The 14,322-nt window shown below is 40.4% G+C and overlaps 1 long non-coding RNA gene across 4 annotated transcripts in view; it reads right to left on the reverse strand.

Moving 5' to 3' along the window:
• LOC126291806 (uncharacterized) overlaps nucleotides 1-12,837 on the reverse strand; it is a 62,317-nt gene extending 49,480 nt beyond the window's left edge. The window contains exons 1-3 of one of the 4 annotated variants that reach the window (XR_007551879.1): nucleotides 12,736-12,831; nucleotides 7,234-7,347; nucleotides 4,250-4,363 (exon numbers count right to left, since the gene is read on the reverse strand). This is a non-coding gene — a long non-coding RNA (uncharacterized LOC126291806). Of the gene's footprint in view, nucleotides 1-4,249; nucleotides 4,364-7,233; nucleotides 7,348-12,735 lie in introns of all 4 variants that reach the window. The other 3 variants (XR_007551878.1, XR_007551881.1, XR_007551880.1) reach the window with 3 other exon arrangements.
• Between the last annotated feature and the right edge of the window lie 1,485 nt (nucleotides 12,838-14,322).

Genomic DNA, 14,322 nt, shown 5'->3' on the forward strand with positions numbered 1-14,322 from the left:
TGTGCGCACGATGTATTTGGAATAGACAGCGTTTCACGCGCGACAACATTCAACGTTCCAATGCGAAGCGGACACTTGGTCAGCGAGAGACGTGCCGCGCTCGGAGTGTTGTCTTTAGAACAGGTTATAAACAGTGAATAGTCATGGCTCCAAGATACGGTAAAGTGTAGAGCGTATGACGAGTTAAGGACTCTTAAATAGCGCGAAACATTAAGAATATCATAAAAAGTGAAAAAAGCAACCATGTTCGAAGGACCATGTAAGTAAAAGAACGCAGTACGCTGTCCTCGATGGTGAATGTTCATCGGAGGTGAGGGTATCATCTGGAGTGCCTCAGGGAAGTGTGGTAGGTCCGCTGTTGTTTTCTATCTACATAAATGATCTTTTGGATAGGGTGGATAGCAATGTGCGGCTATTTGCTGATGATGCTGTGGTGTACGGGAAGATGTCGTCGTTGAGTGACTGTAGGAGGATACAAGATGACTTGGACAGGATTTGTGATTGGTGTAAGCAATGGCAGCTAACTCTAAATATAGATAATGTAAACTAATGCAGATGGATAGGAAAAAAGAATCCTGTAGTGTTTGAATACTCCATTAGTAGCGTAGCGCTTGACACAGTCACGTCGATTAAATATTTGGGCGTAACATTGCAGATAATGTCCATGAACCATGGACCTTGCCGTTGGTGGAGAGGCTTGCGTGCCTCAGCGATACAGATGGCCGTACCGTAGGTGCATCCACAAGGGAGGGGTATCTGTTGAGAGGCCAGACAAACGTGTGGTTCCTGTAGAGGGGCAGCAGCCTTTTCAGTAGTTGCAGGGGCAACAGTCTGGATGATTGACTGATCTGGCCTTGTACCACTAACCAAAACGGACTTGCTGTGCTGGTACTGCGAACGGCTGAAAGCAAGGGGAAACTACGGCCGTAATTTTTTCCGAGGGCATGCAGCTTTACTGTATGGTTTAATGATGATGGCGTCCTCTTGGGTAAAATATTCCGGAGGTCAAATAGTCCCCCATTCGGACTACTGAAGAGGACGTCGTTATCAGGAGAAAGAAAGCTGGAGTTCTACGGATCGGAGCGTGGAATGTCAGATCACTTAATAGAGCAGGTAGGTTAGAAAATTTAAAAGCTGAAATGGATAGATTAAAGTTCGATATAGTGGGACCTAGTGACTCACTGCACGAAGAATTGCCTCGTCCATTGCAGGTGTCCTCGTCGTTCTAGGTCTTCCCCATCGCGAGTCGTAGGCTGGAATATTCCGTGCTCCCTAAGACGCCGATCAATTGCTTCGAACGTCATCCTGTCGGGACACCTTCGTTCTGGAAATCTGTCTCGATACAAACGTACCGCGCCACGGCTATTGCCCCTTCCTAATCCATACATCAAAAGGGCATCTGCCAACTCAGCATTTGCACTGACTGCAAAACCACGTTCGTGATGAACACTAACCTGTTGATGCTACGTACTGATGTGCTTGATGCTAGTACTGAAGAGCAATGAGTCGCATGTCAACACAAGCACCGAAGTCAACATTACCTTCTTTCAATTGGGCCAACTGGCGGTGAATCGAGGAAGTACAGTACATACTGGCGAAACTAAAATGAGCTCTAACATGGAAATTAAGCGTTTCCGGACACCTGTCCACATAACATCTTTTCTTTATTTGTGTGTGAGAAATGTTTCCTGAAAGTTTGGCCATACACCCTGTATACCGCGATGTAGGTTAAGGTCCCAAGTTTCACACAGTGCAGCTATTCACCCTCGTCGGCCCTCGTTTGTAACAAAAATGAGTAGTTCTCTATTTTGATCCTCTTCAGCTTTAAAACGGGCTCTTGCAGAGGCTATCCGTACAGCGGTAATTTTTAAGGTACTGGTCTCACGTTCAAGAGTGGCTTCGAGTCTTCTTCTCTGGTGTTATAAGAATTTTTATTTTTAAATCATCGAAATGACTGATCATTACTTTTATTCGATTAAATATATTTTTTAAAATTTGATGATGCTTTGTCACGTCATTTTAATTAACTTTTTTCAGATTGCTCTCATTTTTTCCTCCTGACATTCTCTTTCTACTTGGAATCCTTGTGCATATGTGTTTAATTATTTTCATGTATTAACTTCGATTTAATTTCTTCCGTTTTATCATAATATATTTTTGCACATGTTATTCCAGTCTATCTCTGTTCCACGTGTTGTTTGAATTTCGTTTTATTTATACTTCTTTCCTTCATTTCAATCTTCATCTGTGTTACTTAGTGCATAGCGGAATCAGAAGTAATGTTTTTAATATTTTTATGACATTAACCATCCCAAAAAAAGAACATTGCAACGAAAAATTCATTTTTGAAACAAATGCACGATTAATATAAATAGTTTAATCGTCTTTTTTTTTTAAAGAGATATATCGGCAGTTGAAAAAGTTTAAGTATTTTGACAGACAAATAAAAAAGTAATTAAATCGATATGTACAGAAATCCCACGTGGAATAAGTAGTCTAGGAAGACAAATGAGAGCAATTGTAAAAATTAATACGGTGATAAAATGATGTGACACAGCATTAGAAATTAAAAAAACTACATTAAACCCGTTTAATCAAATAGTTCAAATGGCTCTGAGCACTATGGGACTGAATATCTATGGTCATCAGTCCCCTAGAACTTAGAACTACTTAAAGCTAACTAATCTAAGGACATCACACAACACCCAGTCATCACGAGGCAGAGAAAATCCCTGACCCCGCCGGGAGTCGAAACCCGTTTAATCGAAAAAAAATGATTATCACAGTCACTTCCATAAAAATTTAAAAATGATAGATTTGAAAACACCAGGCGGAATTCAAATCCATACCGTTTTGCATGTCAAGCCTGTACTTTAACCGTTACACTGAGCAAACAGTCTGTGTTAATATCCCTTTTCTAAAGCTTAAGAGCATTACGCTAATTGATGAATCCTTCTCGGGTTATCAGCCGAGTGGTGGCGTTGTCTTTTCGCAACGTTTCAATGAGTTTCATACCCATCATCTTCTGGCAAAGACGACGCCACCACGCGGCTGATAACCCGAGAAGAATTCGTCAGTGGAATACGCCAAGAAAGACTGCAATCGCATAGTACGCTAATTTTTTCTTCGGTTACTCGCAAACGAAAGTTTGAAACCTGGGACGTCGATCTCACCTCTGTGAATCTCTCCTTGTCAGTATTCTACGGTAACATCAGTTATGTGAATGTTTCTTTTTTTTTCACTCAGTCTTTCTTTTTCCGTGCCGGAATTGGCGCCACTGCAGTCAGCCTCCTGTTGCAGCCAGGAATGCAGTCGTAGCCAGGAGGTAACCTCACCGCCGGCTCAACTTTGGTGCCTGCGGTCTGCATTAACACGCTGCATGCACGCCACCTCCTCGCAACAGCTGTTTTCCTGGCCGCAGCAGGGGAATCGCGTGGATTGCGCGCACGCATGCGCAGTCAGTCGCTGTCCTTTCTTCTACTTGTTTGTATCCCTAATGCTCGGTTTACACTAGCAAGTTATTGCAGCAATTTACTTGCGCGCAGGAACTTACGCGCGATTTGCGAGTGTAAACATGTCGCCAAGTCGACTTGCGACAGTAGCAATTCATTGCGGAACTGACTTGCTGCACGTTTTCCGCTTCCAGTGTGAATACCGTACAAGAAATATCTGCAAATAACTTGCAGCTTTTAGGATTTATTTCTATTTCCTGCAAGTAGGAAGCGCAAGTTATAGTAAGTATGTCGTCTGCATAACACTCATATTTAACATTTTACTTAATGTGGTGACTTAATTTTATGCAACCATCTTACGTATTATATGCAAACAAATTTCAGAAATTGAGGAGGAACGGGAATGGATGAAGCAGGATACAGAACATTTTATTGAAGCCGTGGAGAGCTGCCCCGAAATACGGAACGTGCATAACCGAGACCTTAAGGATAGAGTGAAGATGAGCGCATTAAATGAAATCTCGTCGTTATTCGACACATCTATAAAAGAAGTACATAGAAAGTAGCATAACTTGAAGACACAAACCCTTTGCCACCTGCATCCACTCGCTTGTTGTTTTAGGGGTCTAGCAAAAGACGACGTGTAATTATTACATGTTCTATTTTACTTAGCTTGTCACTTTCCATTTTATGGGCATTAGAAAGGAAAAAAAAAAAACATTTTTATAAGCATATCATTCTGTAAAATGCCCTTTATTTCAATAAAAATTTAATTTCATTGTTGTGTTTTCACATACCTGCAAATAATTTTCCATTTTCAAGACGTTAAAAATGGCTCTACATACATCAGCTCAGAGAAATCGTGCTGACGGGAATATGAAACAAGTGCATTAGGGGCTAGTATGAGTCTCCTGCAAAGAAAAGATTTCAAAATTTAAACGTTTTTTGTTGTATGTTTCACATAAATAAATGAAATGCCTATTTTATTCGTAGCTTACCGGTACCAATAAATCATAGAGTAACTAGCAAACGTTCCTTTGCTGAAATAGCAGTACCGAAGATTGTGTCTCGTTTTGGTATGACGACCGCTATTAACATCAACAAGTACTCCAGATCATTTGAGGACATTCTGCAAAAGTTTTCAGAAGAATCCACGCTCTCGATACTAAGTTCTTGCAAAAGGTTATTACAGGCATTATTTTGCGATCTTCTCATTATCTACTCTCTAACACAAATACTTCTCTTTTTCTTTTTCACGTTTTGAATTACAATTACAAGAGCTGCACCATATCCCACCCGCCTACTTGTCATTTTACACTTAGGCTGACACTCGTAGTGGTACTGAAAGCATAAGTAAACAGTATCAACGAGTTGTTGACGCAAGTTTCTTGCCAAAGAACTTGCGGAAGAATCTTGCTTAGTTCTTGCACTACTGTGTAAACACAGCTGTAAGCAGCTAGCAATAACTGGCAGCAATAACTTCTGCAAGCGACTTGCTAGAGTAAACCCAGCTTAAGGAAGGGGAACTAACATGTTCAATTTTGTATCCTCGACGATACATCATCTTAATTACTTACATGTTGGCTGCACTTAGAACAACTTATCACGGCAATGGAATAGTCAGATTTAGACGGTGAAAATAAGAATTTATCTATTCAGTACGTGAGCGAATAAATACGCATAATGCTTATTTCCACACCGCTACACGTGGTTTGGCGCGAAATTAAAGACAAAGCGTGAAATCTTCTGCAGTGTTCGCGACGTCTCTTTCCCGAATGGCAGTCAGACGAAGAAATATCTCTGTGGGAAACCTGTCTTCTCGTGGTGCTTGGAATTTGTAAATTTCGAATGTTTCTATGATCGGTATCATCGAAGGGAATGCCACAAATTTTCCTGTTGAATAAATGTAAGAATCAAAAGTAAGAATTAATACACTGAAGAGCCAAAGAAACTAGTACGCCTGCCTAACATCGTGTAGGACCCCTGCAAGCACGCAGAAGTGCCTGCATGGGCTCGACTAATGTCTGAAGTAGTGCTGAAGCGAATTGACACCGTGAATACTGCACCGCGGCCCATAAATCAGTAAAAGTACGAGAGAGTGAAGATCTCTTCTGAACAGTACGTTGCAAGGCATCCCTGATATGCGCAACGATGTTCATGTCTGGGGAGTTTGATGGACAGCGAAAGTGTTTAAACTCAGAAGAGCGTTCTTGGAGCCACTCTGTAGCAATTATGGACGTGTGGGTTGTCGCATTGTCCTGCTGGAATTGCCCAAGTCCGTCGGAATACACAATGGACATTAATGGATATAGATGTTTAGACAGGATGCTTACATACGTATCACCTATTAGTCCCATTTGACTCCAACTGTACCATTACATAGCCTCCACCGGTTTGAAATTTGTGGTAAGATGTTATGGGACGAAACTGCTGAAGTCATCGGTCCCTAAACTTACACCCGACTTAATCTAACTTGAACTAACTTACGATAAAGTCAACAAAAACACCCATGTCAGAGGGAGGACTCGAACCTCCGATGGGGGAGCCGCGCAAACGGTGACAAGAAGCTTCAGACCATCAGCTTTTAACAGTCCCCTTCTGACATGCAGCGTCCGTGGATTCATGAGGTTGTCTCCATACCCGAACACATACACCCACTCGATACAATTTGAAACGAGACTCATCCGACATGTTTCCAGTCCAATGTCGATATTGATGGACCCACGCGAGGCGTAAACTGTTATGTCGTGCAGTCATCAAGGGTACATCTGTGGGCCTTCGGCTCCGCAAGCCTGTATCGATGATGTTTCGTTGAACGGTTAACACACTGAAACTTGTTGATGGCCCAGCACTGAAATCTGCAGCAATTTATGGAAGAGAGTCACTTTTATCACGTTGAACGATTCTCTGAACGTCGGTCCCATTCCTGAAGGAAATTTTTCCGGCCGCAGCGATTTGATGTTTTACCGGATTCCTGATATTCACGACACAATCATGAAAAGGTCGTACGTGAAAGTTCCCTCTTTATCGCTACCTGCGCCGACTATAACACGACGTTCAAACTTACATAAATCTTGATAACCTGCCATTGTAGCACCAGTAACCTTCGACCATAGATACTAGTAGACTAGCCTTTCTGTGCAGAAGCTATAGGGCTGGTGTGGCTCCAACATAAACCACGTGACTGTTGGCAGAACGTGGCGGGATTTCAAATCAGCGTTCTGCCATCCTATGTCTGTATCGTATTTTCCCCACATTTCTCAATTGACTGCCAAACGCTTCCAACAAAAATTGCTTTTTTATTTGCGAAAAATTATGTCAGAACTACATTTGACCTGGATTTGTTCACAGTACCATTTATTAAATCTAACAATTACATCGAACGCCCCTCTGGTGGGCAGCGGGACGAAATTACTATAAACTATCAATTAAAGTAAAATGTAAGAATGGTCTCGTGTCACAACTTTAAATATTGGATTCGCCGCGATTTGAGCTCTAGTCACTTATAAAAGAAAATGGGATATGGGAATTATGTCAACTATAGGTGCCAAAATTGTTGACATTAGGAGCAGGTTCATTTTAGAGTTTCAATTTTAGGTGCACTTCAAAGGTTCAGTTCTTACTATTTTTATAAAAGTTAAAACTAACAGTTAAAAAAAAAGATATTTTAGACGAAAGGTGAGACTGAAGTTTCAGAAAATAATTTTGGAGCCTACAGTTATTTAATAGTATTAGAAGGTAGAAAAAATGCTCTTCATGTGTCGACTATAGGTGCTCTTACCTTATTATAATCTCACTTGTATATACAAAAAGGCGCGTATGTGCAGATGGCTTAAAGTTTTTCCTTTTCAGGGCTTGTATCCAAAGCTGCCTTCGGTTTTCATCCTTAGGGAACCTACGAGGAGGAACGAGAAACAGTTATACTTACTTCTGTAACCGAATTATCACTGATACTTTCCGAAATGTAATATGAGTCTGACTTTACAGGCATCGCTTTCAACACTTTAATTTACGTGATACTCTATTTCAAGTGTAAAAAACATATAAAAGTCACTTCAGCAGATTTCAATAAACGCATCTGCACTTTCATAGAAACACACGTGAAATGTCCATGTTTTGCCAACATTCACGTGACTGTAGCTCAGAACCACGAAAATGACGTCAGGGCCAGTCTATTATATTTATGGTCGAAGGCAGTAACCGACCTAACAACTGCGATACACACCTTTTGTGTTATATGGGGGTTGCCGACAGCAGCGCCTTATTCTGCCTGTTCACATACTTCGGTATTTGAATACGCATGCCTATACTAGTTCTTTGGTGCTTTAGTGTATAAGAATTGCTGTTGTTGTTGTTGTTGTCTTCAGTCCTGAGACTGGTTTGATGCAGCTCTCCATGCTACTCTATCTTGTGCAAGCTGCTTCATCTCCCAGTACCTACTGCAACCTACATCCTTCTGAATCTGCTTAGTGTACTCATCTCTCGGTCTCCCTCTACGATTTTTACCCTCCACGCTGCCCTCCAATGCTAAATTTGTGATCCCTTGATGCCTCAAAACATGTCCTACCAACCGATCCCTTCTTCTAGTCAAGTTGTGCCACAAACTTCTCTTCTCCCCAATCCTATTCAATACCTCCTCATTAGTTACGTGATCTATCCACCTTATCTTCAGTATTCTTCTGTAGCACCACATTTCGAAAGCTTCTATTCTCTTCTTGTCCAAACTAGTTATCGTCCATGTTTCACTTCCATACATGGCTACACTCCAAACAAATACTTTCAGAAACGACTTCCTGATACATAAATCTATGTTCGATGTTAACAAATTTCTCTTCTTCAGAAACGCCTTCCTTGCCATTGCCAGTCTACATTTTACATCCTCTCTACTTCGACCATCATCAGTTATTTTACTTCCTAAATAGCAAAACTCCTTTACTACTTTAAGTGTCTCATTTCCTAATCTAATTCCCTCAGCATCACCCGATTTAATTTGACTACATTCCATTATCCTCGTTTTGCTTTTGTTAATGTTCATCTTATACCCTCCTTTCAAGACACTGTCCATTCCGTTCAACTGCTCTTCCAAGTCCTTTGCCGTCTCTGACAGAATTACAATGTCATCGGCGAACCTCAAAGTTTTTACTTCGTCTCCATGAATTTTAATACCTACTCCAAATTTTTCTTTTGTTTCCTTTACTGCTTGCTCAATATACAGATTGAATAACATCGGGGAGAGGCTACAACCCTGTCTAACTCCTTTCCCAACCACTGCTTCCCTTTCATGCCCCTCGACTCTTATTACTGCCATCTGGTTTCTGTACAAATTATAAATAGCCTTTCGCTCCCTGTATTTTACCCCTGCCACCTTTAGAATTTGAAAAAGAGTATTCCAGTCAACATTGTCAAAAGCTTTCTCTAAGTCTACAAATGCTAGAAACGTAGGTTTGCCTTTTCTTAATCTTTCTTCTAAGATAAGTCGTAACGTCAGTATTGCCTCACGTGTTCCAACATTTCGACGGAATCCAAACTGATCCTCCCCGAGGTCTGCATCTACCAGTTTTTCCATTCGTCTGTAAAGAATTCGCGTTAGTATTTTGCAGCCGTGGCTTATTAAACTGATAGTTCGGTAATTTTCACATCTGTCAGCACCTGCTTTCTTTGGGATTGGAATTATTATATTCTTCTTGAAGTCTGAGGGTACTTCGCCTGTCTCATACATCTTGCTCACCAGCTGGTAGAGTTTTGTCATGACTGGCTCTCCCAAGGCCGTCAGTAGTTCTAATGGAATGTTGTCTACTCCGGGGGCCTTGTTTCGACTCAGGTCTTTCAGTGCTCTGTCAAACTCTTCACGCAGTATCGTATCTCCCATTTCGTCTTCATCTACATCCTCTTCTATTTCCATAATATTGTCCTCAAGTACATCGCCCTTGTATAAACCTTCTATATACTCCTTCCACCTTTCTGCCTTCCCTTCTTTGCTTAGAACTGGGCTGCCATCTGAGCTCTTGATATTCATACATGTGGTTCTCTTCTCTCCAAAGGTCTCTTTAATTTTCCTGTAGGCAGTATCTATCTTACCCCTAGTGAGATAAGCTTCTACATCCTTACATTTGTCCTCTAGCCATCCCTGTTTAGCCATTTTGCACTTCCTGTCGGTCTCATTTTTGAGACGTTTGTATTCCTTTTTGCCTGCTTCATTTACTGCATTTTTATATTTTCTCCTTTCATCAATTAAATTCAATATTTCTTCTGTTACCCAAGGATTTCTAGCACCCCTCGTCTTTGTACCTACTTTATCCTCTGCTGCCTTCACTACTACATCCCTCAGAGCTACCCATTTTTCTTCTACTGTATTTCTTTCCCCTATTCCTGTCAATTGTTCCCTTATGCTCTCTCTGAAACTCTGTACAACCTCTGGTTCTTTCAGTTTATCCAGGTCCCATCTCCTTAATTTCCTACATTTTTGCAGTTTCTTCAGTTTTAATCTACAGGTCATAACCAATAGATTGTGGTCAGAGTCCACATCTACCCCTGGAAATGTCTTACAACTTAAAACCTGGTTCCTAAATCTCTGTCTTACCATTATATAATCTATCTGATACCTATAGAATTGCTATAAGAATGAAATAATAAGAATTTAAAAAGAGTGTAACCCCGAAAATACCATACACTCATATCTTACATAATACAGCTACGATACCTATTGTGAAACCCAGCTGTAATTTTACTAACAATATAATTCCCTTGTGCCCCTAACTTGATAAGGAATAATCCATATCTATGGATATGGCAAGATTAATCGAAAAATAAGATAAAGTAAATAAAAACAATAATCGGGTATCGAAACGAGGCGCAAAAATTGACAGACCGCTACACCATTTCCCCTCAGAGGGTCTGTGGAGAAATCTAACCTAAGTCGAAACTTTCCACGTCGTTTTCTAAGAAACGGTCGAGTATCGTCGGAGAAACCGAGACACGTGCTCGCTTATTTTAAGTCATCTTCCTCTGAGCGAAGCTTCAGGGTAATTGGGTTACGGCACTTATCCTGTCCACCAGTTGAGGAGTACTCGTACTGCCCTCTAAAATCCCGCGCATACCAGAAAGATTCCAACAAAATTATGCGGGATTGTCAACGTAAGCACTACTACTACTCAGTCTAAAATATCTGTTTGCATTGTGTTCGATCATTATGAAGGACAATTAAGTTTAAATAGGTCTTTTCTAACATCGATTTTCTACCGTATGGCACAACCATCCCAAGAATCGTTCACTGCAAGGGGTTATAAACAGCAAAAAGTTTATGTAAGCTTCACACAGATGTGCACCTTGTGAACAGCCGTTTAAAGATGAACTCGTGGGTTCGAAACCCGTTATGGCGCTCCGGTTGCTGTCTTCTTCTTTGAAAGAACTAACCTCCACTAAGAAATGGTTACAGTTCAAAGAACGAATGAATACGTCGTTCAACAGACAGAACAAAACTACACACTGGTTTCACTTGAAACGACGGAATGAATAACTCACTTAGTATGCAAAACTACAACAGAATGTCACAACTATTTTCATTCGGTCACTGCCGCAGGATGGCTGCAGTCGAAAAAGTGAGTGAATGCATGAAAATAATGCAACAGATACGTAAAACTACAACCGACAGAAAAAATACATGAATCCTACAACTGCTACGAAAAACTAAAAGAACGAAAGGGTCGTTCATTTCCCATTAACAGACTCAACCGACCGCTTTCATTTGGTTGTTCCCATTACTTGGCCGAAGGTATCTACAAAGACCAGCGAATATTGTTAAATAACAGACAATACGATTCACAGACAATAAAGTGGCATTTTATTGAGAAAGTAAGCCAACAAGGGGGGACAGTCCTCTGGTGTGAAACTTCGGTTCTAACTAATCACAGAGGTCACAAATTAATATAATGCATCGAGAAGAACATCTTTTTCCATAACACAGTCTTCCACAAGAAAAAAACAAATATGCCAAGTTTCAAGTGAAACCAATTACGAAATAAAGATACCAAATAATGAAGAAATTGTATAGTATTATAGTTTAAGAGATGAATAAAAAACACTGATAGTTAAAATCATACGCTGAAAGTCACACCTAATAAGTACAAAGAAATTTAAGGTGTAGAGAAGCGAAAGTTTCCTTAGGAAGCGTTAAAGCTTCCAGAAGAGCAATATACGAGAAATCTGCTTACAAAATGTCTATAGAAAGAAGCCATTTATAGCTAGCATATCAGTTCTAATTAGCAAAATTCCTTAATTACTCACATTCAAAGGAAACAAGGAAGTCATGCTACAAAAAAAACCTTGAGAACTATCCATATATCTACCAATAACATAAAAGGAAAGCTTTGGGTCCAATAATAAATACGAAAGCATGTACGTGAATTTCGAAACAAATGTGAAACATCCCAGAATACTAAAAGTGTTACAAGAACAATAAAGTGCACATTGCTTATCGAATAAACAGAGTAGGTGACGATGGGCTAGTAAACTACATCTTAATCTCTGGAAAAAGGAACAACCAACAAACTGTATTAAAGAAATGGAAAATAAACGCTTCTAAATATGTAAGAATAAAAAAGAGAAAACAGAAAGAACTTTCTAAACGGCAATGCGTTGAGAACTGAAGCGTTTTTACACAAAAGTACACAAAAGTATTACAAGAGGGCAGTAACGAACTGTATGGAGAGAGAAGAAAATGACACAGATAAATGTCAATAGAATTTGAAAGGAAAAGAAAATGAAACAAAATTATATTATAAAAAGGTACATAGTCCTTAAACAACTGAAACAAAAAACTAACATTACAAAAAATGTAAAAACCAGTAAGGTGAAAATTTACACGCTTTACTTTGTGCATAACACAGTATTACAGATTAGAGATAATTCAAGAAAGCAAAAAAAGAAAGAAAAGTCACTACAGAAATGATAGAAACGGTACAGAGAATACATATCTGTAAAATTTACACGATAAGACAATACCTAAATATTTCAACAGCTGTAAAACGGATAACAAATTCTGCTGGAAAATAGATAGCGAAGGCGAAATCTTAATTTAGAAACCACACTGTGAATTAAACGGTAACCACACGAGGAAAATAAAGAACAGTTCCACCTCAATAGGCAAAGAAACGAAGCGTTTTCGGATCGCCAGCGAAATTAATTCTAAAGGATGTGATATTTAAGACCAAGGACGATTTACTCGCCGTATATACAGTGAGGACAGAACCTAGTGTGCTATCTTCAAGAGAAAAGTAGTAGTTACCTCCACCGACGCGCAGCATCCAACCGATCGACTCAAAGTGTGCCCGTGCTGTCCTGCAGCCGGTTATAAGACGTTGTAGGCTTTACTACAGAGAGCAGGGACTCCCTCTGCAGCTGGGAAACTGCAGAAGGTTCTAGGGGCAGCAACGGGGATTCCCCGGTCGGTTCTGCGCCACATACCGCGGCGTGCGTCTGAGCGGCCGAGAGGCAGCTAGGTGATTCCCGGACAGATTCGGCAGTGGCTGACTGGCTGCTTGCTTGCAAATAAGGGACTCATTCGCACACCTTTTGCGCTGCACGTACTGCTGAAAACTGTTCGCTGTAGTTGTAAGGTCGCACAATAGATTCGTTCTGCCCGCGCCAATACAGTCTAGAGCGATCGTGTAAATGCATCTACTTATTCATTGTATTTTATAGAAACACTAGAACCAAAATCACATTCGCTGTGTCTGTCAGAATTCATTTAATCGTTTTTCTGTGACGGTTTTTGGCAGATGTTCTTTTAATGCCAAGCGGTCGAGCAAATCGTAAGAGGCAGTAGTTTCATCCAGGTCCACAAGTCGCGCTGTTGTCGACTTTGCTATTAACGTTGGCTACTAGATGGCCCTAGCGTCTCTGCCGTCCTGCGGCATCGATTCATCCACGCGCTCTCTTTTTCATGTCCAGCGTGACGCAGGCATAAATTTGAGGAGACTGTGCCATTACGACACTTTCTTGCTTATTTTTTCTACGTCTAGATCGTTACAGCATATGAGGAGCTACTTTTCAAAACGCATTATGTCCCAAAAAGTAAATTTTTCAGTAGAAGCGAAAAATGTATACCGCAAAAAATATTCGATTCATTTTTACAAATTTCACTCCATACACTCATGTAGGGCTGTTGATCAAAATGTGTTTAATACACGGAAATTGCTTTTTATACTTTCAAGCTATGAGCACTTTAGTGACTTACAAAATGCGTTTTGTTGGATTCTGTCAGATAATCTGCTTTTTGATGCTATTTTTGACATGCGTTTTGATTAGTTTTCAGTGACACAGAATTGGTAAAAATACTTTTTATTGTTTCAAAATGTAATATGAGTCTGACTGTACAGGCATCGCTTTCAACAATTTAATTTACGTGATACTCTATTTCAAGTGTAAAAACCATATAAAAGTCACTTCAGCAGATTTCAATAAACGCATCTGCACTTTCATAGAAACACACGTGAAATGTCCACGTTTTGCCAACATTCACGTGACTGTAGCTCAGAACCACGAAAATGACGTCAGGGCCAGTCTATTATATTTATGGTCGAAGGCAGTAAACGACCTAACAACTGCGGTACACATCTTTCGTCTTATATGGGCGTTACCGACAGCAGCGCCTTATTCTGCCTGTTCACATACTTCGGTATTTGAATACGCATGCCTATACCAGTTCTTTGGTGCTTTAGTGTATAAGAATTGCTGTTGTCGATGTTGTGGTCTTCAGTCCTGAAACTGGTTTGATGCAGCTCTCCGTGCTACTCTATCCTGTGCAAGCTTCTTCATCTCCCAGTACTTGCTGCAACCTACATCCTTTTGAATCTGCTTAGTGTATTCATCT

Source organism: Schistocerca gregaria, chromosome 9 (assembly GCF_023897955.1).
Source record: "Schistocerca gregaria isolate iqSchGreg1 chromosome 9, iqSchGreg1.2, whole genome shotgun sequence".
Classification (NCBI taxonomy): domain Eukaryota; kingdom Metazoa; phylum Arthropoda; class Insecta; order Orthoptera; family Acrididae; genus Schistocerca; species Schistocerca gregaria.